This window comes from Equus caballus, unplaced genomic scaffold, assembly GCF_041296265.1.
Source record: "Equus caballus isolate H_3958 breed thoroughbred unplaced genomic scaffold, TB-T2T haplotype1-0000016, whole genome shotgun sequence".
In the NCBI taxonomy this organism is placed as follows: Eukaryota; Metazoa; Chordata; class Mammalia; order Perissodactyla; family Equidae; genus Equus; species Equus caballus.
Window position 1 is genome coordinate 9338162 of NW_027222391.1, and position 8022 is coordinate 9346183.

The following is an 8022-nucleotide window of genomic DNA, read 5'->3' on the forward strand; positions in this document are numbered from 1 at the left end:
TTCCCTCTCTACCCTTCTATGGCCCTTGGAAATGCCCTATGCCAGGCCTTCTGAAGACTCGGATTTGCTCACAAACCCAGACCCAGGCTATCAAACATGTAATCAATCTGAAGCAGATGGTAGAAGCACTCAATAAATATGGAAATTTCTGTCTTTCCTTACCTACAGAATTCAAGCTCCACTCATATGAGCCTGGAGATTGGGTCTATCTTAAAACTTGGAAAAGCAGTTTGCCCCCTGATCAGCTAAATGCTAGTTGGGTAGTGTCTCACTTCATGTTACTAACCACTCACTCTTCCATAATATTAGGAGTCACTGCTTGTATCCACCACACATGGGTAAAAAAGGCTCCCACACCTGAACATCAAAAGAGATCATTGCATAAGACTGATAACATTGAGTTTTCCTGTGAGCTACTCTTTGATTTGAAGCTCTTGTTTTGTTGACATCATAAAGATAAGTAAATCCCAATGACCTATCAATCTTTGAATGACTGTCTATCCATCCCAGTCTCTGCCCTGGATCCTAACCCTCCCCATATCATTTCAGCACGGTATTCTTACAAGGAGTCTTTATGTTCCTGGGCAGCAAGGCTAGGTCCAGCATAGAAGGATGGGAAACCCAGTAACTAGATTATAAAAAGGATGGTGGAATCTGGACAGTGGGGCAAGTACATCCAGATCCTAAATATATACAGGTTCATAACTGTACCACCTAAGCACCTCCACAAATCAAAAGAGGAAAGAACAAGTGGGTAGCAGGTCTCCTTAGTGATGGGGTAATCTCCCTGACTGAGTCACTAGTGGCTTCAGAAGAAGACACCATTTATAATACAGCCATGATCAAAGAAGCCACTGCCATGGTGGCCATGGTAGCCAATGAATCAGGCCTGGACTTGAAGGTGATAGAATTGCCTTAGATTATCTTTTGGCAGAGAGGAATGAGTCTTGGCCTTAGCTAATGTGTCTTTCTGTCTCTGTGTTAATACTAGTGGCGCTATAAAAGAGAGTACAACTGGGTTATTGGAAAAATCCACATGGCTAACAGAAAGAAGCCAGCCAGACTTCCTTCTCTTATGCCCCTTAGTAGCTATCCTTCTTTTCTTGCCCTTTGGACTCTGTATATTTAATTCTCATACAGTTTGTGACTATAAACATTGAAGCTATACAATTACAGAGGGTTGTTACACAAGGATGCAAACAACTTGAGGCTATACCTGGTGAGTAAAACTTCTGTCCTCTATCAGTCCGTGTGTCAATGCCCATGATCAGTAGGAAGCAGTCACAGAAGATGGACGTTTGCCTCATGCTCCTTAAGATGGAGGAACAGGGTAAAACCAGAGGAGGGATGTTGTCACTGACTAACTGCTCCAAGTAACTCAAAGGAGGAAGTGTTTAATTGTTTCTCAAAATTATTTCTTCAGTTATGTTAAGATATACAATCACCTTCCTTGAACGGGTCCAAACCCCTCTGCAAGAGTGACACCTGCACAGATGGGCTGAGAAGTGCCCAAGGGTTACCCTTGCTTCATTTTAATGTTAAGATCTCCACCCAAGGTGGAACTTAGGCCTTATTACCATAACACGTGAAGCATGTGGAATCATGTTGTCAAACTGCATCTGTGCAAGTGAATAACCATCTCTACATGTAATGATGAAACTTCCCTTTTGGATATTCATCCTCCATATGAGATAAAAGGTCCCTGCTTTCCCTTGCTCAGGGAGCCATGGCTTTGGAAATAATTTCCTGCGGGCTCCTTATTTGCTGCAAATAAATTTTAGTTTGTGTGACAACTTCTGGAGAAAGCTTTGATTTCAACTCACCAAGAAGCAGACCCACTTTGGCTTGGTAACAGAAGCAGTAAGGCATATTGGTGCCTCTATTCTGGAATCTATTTAACTCCCACCACATTTTCTTGGTCAAACAAGTCACAATTCCACTTTGATGGATCCATCACTGTGTTCCTTATGGAAGCATCAGACTTCTAAATCACTAAAGCTCATAGTTTCACCTTCACAAAGCAGAGTTTTAGCTGGTAGATCACTAAGGATAATTGTAGAATAGCCACTCTTATTTCCACTTTGGACCCATAAATTAATGGAGAAACAGCAATGTATACTGCTATTAGACCTACAGCATATACCACATTGTGGAGGCAATCATTCCATCACTCTAAAGTATTACCAACAGAGACTGTCCTATAACTGAGTTTTAAATAGGCTATTCCAATGTTCCAGGTACATTTTTTGAATTTCTGAATACTAGGTCTTTCACCACTGTTTTACAGGAACCCCCCAAGGCAGTACTTTAGTGCTGCAAATGTCCACGTTGTGTGGTGCCAGAATATCACAAAGAATCATCTGAGAATAAGGCCCTGGTGCTTTCTTCCACATTCAGGTTGTTCATAAGGAATACCTCACGACAAGTTTAGGCTTTGACCGAGAAAGCCATGCAATCAAAGTATGGACCATGGACAACTGGATCACTTGCTCATGAAATTTACCTGTGTCTTCAGGAACAGGAGTACTGTTGACTGCAGTGCATGCCTCACATTCTGGATTGGTGAGCTAGACAATACGAAGTGTGTGATGGAAGTGTAGGTTGCATAGTAACTTGGTAGCCTATTGTCAATCACTCAGTCTCTGTTAGGGTCCATTAAAAAGTTAGAATCTGTTTCTCAAAAGGTGAATAGTTATCTGCAGAGGAAGTTACTGCTTTAAGATTCAGAGGTCTGATCTGTAATTCACTACAGGGGCTTATCCAAAGTTCTGAATAATCTTTATCTGCAAATACACTTTAAGGACGATCATATATGCTGTGTCATATGGCCCAAATAACACAGCAGCTGGCGTGACAGACTGGACTTGTTGGAATTTTCTCTTGTTTTGGGATCCACTAAAAATGGACATTGGGGTAACTTTGTAAATAGGTTGGAGTAACTTGCCTAAATGTGGTATACGCTGCCCACAAAATCAAAAAAACCCCACCGAATTTTAATATTGATGAGGCAGGATTGGAGAAACACTGCCTTACCTCAGTTTTATTTTAATTCCAAACAGGTTTTAATTAGGAGCAAATAAGTTCTGGTAGTCAATTTCAAGATGCAATTTTTCTGTGTAATTTCAAGGAAATTTGAGTCATTAAAAATGGTGTAGGAGACTTTGCATTGGCCTTAATTACTTGTTTTGATGCTCGTGATGAGTAAGTTGGTAGTGACTTCTGGAGTTTGAGTCTCTAGGACTACTGAGTTAGATGTAGAAGCCTTGGGGCTCCAGTTACACTCAGTCTACAGAGAAGCAGGAGAGTGGTGGCCTGTATCCCTGTAGCAGGCCAGTTTAATCAAGTTTACTACGAAGCAGGTAAAATATTCTTTTCCTGATATGGTAACTCTTGTGATCTTTTTGTGTGTGTGTGTTGAGTCACTGTAAATGCTATCCAATTCTGAGTCCAATAATATTAAAGAAAGGAGTTAACAGTCATGGAAATATTTGACTTCAAGTCCATTGACAAACATTTCACAAGGAAAAGAATAAACTTCCACTTAAAAATGGATATTGTATTATCTTTATATGCACCTTAAATTCGTGTATAAACATTCACAAGAATTGTTACAGTCTCTTAACATCAGCCCTGATATCAGTTCCCCACATCGAACCCAGCATATATGGGGTTAAAAATAAAACCCACCACCCCCTTTCCTGCTTCTCTAGCTCCACTCACATGTAAATACCTGTTTCTTTAAACTTGGACTCCTTGAGCTTTACAACTATATGGGAGTTTCAAATTGTTAAAAGCTCAGGTGGCCTGATGTTGGAGGCACACTAAAGTTCAGCTAATCATGTGTCCTTGAAGTTTGCCAGGAAAGCCACTGTCTCAAGAATATCAAGGGTCAGAGGCTTCCCAGACCTCAGCTCCTCGACTCCAGACTCCCAGCACTTGAACCCGCTTCAAACAGGAAGAGGAGACAAGAGACAACAGCAAAGGATGCCCACCTGCCATCCTCCTATCTCACCACCCCACCCACCGCCTTGCTGCAAGCAGCCTCTCAAGGCCAAACGCAGGCTGGTGGAAAAGCACCCAGCTGCACAAGCTACATCTTCCCCCTCCCCTACCCAAAACCCCAAATAAAAATCCCTACCCATTCCTCATAGGGGAGCTAGCAATTTTTGAGGCATGAGCCCTTGCTTTGCTCCCTGTGCCTGGCATAGTAAAAACCTTTCCTCTCCACTCAAGACTCTGTTCTCGTTATTTGGATTGGCATCAGGTTCAGAGACCAAACTTTTGGTTACAGGATGAGAATTAATTATTTCTGAGAGAATTCTTACCTTGTAAATCTTGATCCCTTTAAGAGATGTCTGTATGATGTCTGGGCTGTAATAGATGTTAAGCCACAGACCATAAACTCTAATAAAGTGCGCACTACTCTCTGGGGTCCAGAGGAGCCACTGGATTCCTCAGCCCTTCAGCAGCCAAGCTATTCAATGAAAGAAGTAAACTTTAGTGAACAAAAGGTGCTAAAATGGGATTGATATATTCTTTTCTTTGATTTTCTAATATATTCTACTCTTTCCTTAGAGTAGAAATATATCTTCTTGAAAATTTTAGTTGATTTGTGTATATGGGCAAAAAGTAGTAACAATATATGTTGTTCTCTGGGGCAAATGTTTCACATTTTTTCACTGACTTTTACACTAGTTTCAGCATTTATGTGCAAACATTCTCTATCACTTATGTGCATTTTACGCTACTAGCTAGTGTGTGGATGTGCACACTACAATATGGTAAGTGTTTTTTATGAAAACACAAATTGCAATGGAAACACAAAGACATTTCAGAGACTCAGCTTGGTTTGGTATATCCATAGCAGTTATCTGCATGGGGTATATTCTAGATGGAGGAAACTAAGACCAATAACTCATCTCATGCTATTTTATCTACCACAGAAAGTCATAATGTCTTTGTCACTCCCATCCATGAATCTTCTCTTTGACAGAACAGCTCTCTTCCCTCACCCCCTCCCTTCAAAGGCATTGAGGTGATGTTTGCAAGAACTCTGAGTGTGGAGACAAACTTTCTCCTCTTGGGTTTCACAGTTGCCCAGAACTTCAGATTCATCTCTTTCTTGTGTTTCTGATCATGTACATTATCACTGCAGTAGGAAATCTTGGGATGATAGTACTCATCCAGATAAACCCAAACTTTCACACTCCCATGTATTTTTTTCCTTAGTCACTTCTCTCTGGTTGACTTTTGTTACTCTTCCGTTGTTACTTCCAAGCTGCTTGAGAACTTGGTCATGTCCAATAAAAGCATCTTCTACTCCAGCTGCAAGTTGTAGTTTTTCCTGTCCTATGCTGTGATGGTGACTGAGTCCGTCTTGCAGGCAGTGGTGGCCTATGGTCACTTTGTGACCATCTATAATCCTCTGCTTTATACAGTGGCCATGTCACAGAGGCTCAGTGCCCTCCTGGTGGCTGGGTCGTATTGCTGGGGTATGTTTTGCTCCTTCCTTTTTCTTTTTTTTTTTTTAAGGCTTGGCACCTGGGCTAACAACTGCTGCCAACCTTTTTTTTTTTTTCCCCTGCTTTATCTCCCCAAAGCCCCCCGTACACAGCTGTATATCCTAGCTTCAGGTCCTTCTAGTTGTGGGATGCGGGATGCTGCCTCAATGTGGCCTGATGAGCAGTGCCATGTCCGTGCCCAGGATCCGAACCCTGGGCCTCCGCAGTGGAGTGCACGAACTTAACCACTCGGCCACAGAGCCGGCCCCTATGTTTTGCTCCTTGGTACTCCTTTGCTATGCTCTCCAATTAAATTTTTCTGAATGTAACATAAGCAACCACTTTTTCTGTGAGTATACTGCTCTCATCGCAGTCTTGAGCTCCAATATACACATTCCTCAACTATTGCTCTTTGGTTTTTCCACCTTCAATGAAGTGAGTACACCACTGATCATCCTTGCTTCCTATGTTTTTATTTTTGTAAACTAAACATCCATTCTTCCAGGGGGTATCACAAAGCCTTCTCTCCCTATGCCTCCTACCTTGCCACCATCACCATCTTCCATGGGACCATCCTTTCCCTATACTTCGTCCAACTCCAAAAACTCTTATCAAACTGTCAAAGTGGCCTCTGTACTTTTTACAGTTGTCAACCCCATGCTGAACCTTCTGACCTACAGCCTGAGGAGTAAAGATGTGAAAGATGCCTTCTGGAAATTAATAGACAAAAAGTTCCCCTTTCACTGAACTAATCTCAAAAGATGTTCCCAATCCCAAGAAAAACAGAAACAGAGTCTTCTAAAGCCTATTACATAGGTTTGCATGAGGCTTTTATAGGAGGCTGTGATGTGAAGGTGTCATGAAGACGTAAACTCAAATCCCTTGCAGCTGGTGGTGTCCTGTCCCTGAAGCCTCGTGTCTTTGTTGGGAGATGCAGATACACATGCCATGTGATTAAAAGGATGGTTCTTTTCTTCATGCCTTGGTTCCTGTGAATTGTGTGAAAGCACGGTCTTGGGCTTTCACTCAGCTTATATTGAAAAACACACTGGGTGAGGACAGTTACACCTATTGTGTAGATGATGACACAGAGGTTCAAGGAACTAGCCTAGAAATGACTGAAATCATGATTTAAGACAGGAACTCAACTCTGGTGACTCTAAATCTAGAGCCCTTTCACTATAGCTCCTCTGAGGCTGTTAGTCCAAGAGGTCACAGGAATTAGCTTTAACCCTTGGAAAGGACAATCTCTGGAGTAATTTCAATATTCATAGATTATGCTTGAATATTATTACTCAGAAGGTTGTATCCCAATATTACCAGGTCTGGAAATCTCTACCAGAGTTTTCTAGTCTGGTTCATATATATCAGGACCAGGGCAAATGTAATATACATTTTATCTGGGAATACTGAGCAATCATATTTCAAAATTTCTGTTCCAATGTTTATACGGATGACTAAACAAGCACAGATGCCCAATAACAAACACCCTAAAAATTAAAACAAGTTATAGTGGGAAGGGTAACCTTATAAAATTTAAAATAAATTTAAATTTCCTACTATTAAAACAGCATCTTTTGGGACAAATAGATAGCCATATTAGAAAGAAGACAAAATTAGATCTCTTCCTTATGTCACACACCAAAAGAGAGTTCTAAAAGCAAGTTTAAAAGTTAGATTACATGAATATATAAAACTTCCTGGCAAAAAACAGATAAAAAAATTAAAAGACAAATGAAAAACTGAGCAAAAGTTACCAGTAATGTCACATATAGTAGAGGAGAAAATGAAAATCCTCTAGAAAAATAGACATAAAATACAATTAAATAGTCTATATAAAGGAATACAAATCGCCCTTAAACTTATGAAGAGTTGTTCATCGTGACTCATAATAATAAAGATAAAAATGAAAACTGCCCTGAGGTATTATTTCTTATCTGTGAAAATGATAGAAATACATAAGTTTAATGATATATCCAGAAAGTGAATCTGTAGAAACAGATGTTTTCATACAAAGGAGGCAGGAAAGCAGCATGTTACATGTGATTTGAACTACTAGCAAAATTACATGTGCATTTATCTCTTTCAAACAATTACAATTCTAAGAATCTATCCCAAAGATCGAGTAGCAAAAAATATATAAATGACTAATTCCCAAGCACTATTTGCAATAACATTAGACTGTATTAAATCCAACGTGAAGGTTGTTGATTAAGCTAGGAGTCACAATAGAGAAGTACACAGCTGTGAAAATGGAAAGAGAAAGGTTTCCGTATATTTCTACAGCGTGCTTTCCAGAGAATTTCCTTAAGTGAATAAAGACAAGATGCAGAAAGGTTTTTATAGTATGATAAGTTGTGTAATAGAATAGGAAAAGGTAAAACAAAAACTAATAAAGATAGGAAGAGATGAAAGAAAACTTTTAGGAATGTGTATTATAACTCTGATTGGGGAATATGTAGTATTTTACATAGTTTAAAAGATATATTCTTATGTCAAAAAGTAAAACAAAACCTCTAAA

The 8022-nt window shown here is 40.0% G+C and overlaps 1 pseudogene; it reads left to right on the forward strand.

Annotated features, from left to right (window-relative positions):
- The first annotated feature begins 838 nt into the window (after positions 1-838).
- LOC138922875 (olfactory receptor 5D14-like) lies at positions 839-6248 on the forward strand (annotated as a pseudogene).
- The last annotated feature ends 1774 nt before the right edge of the window (positions 6249-8022 follow it).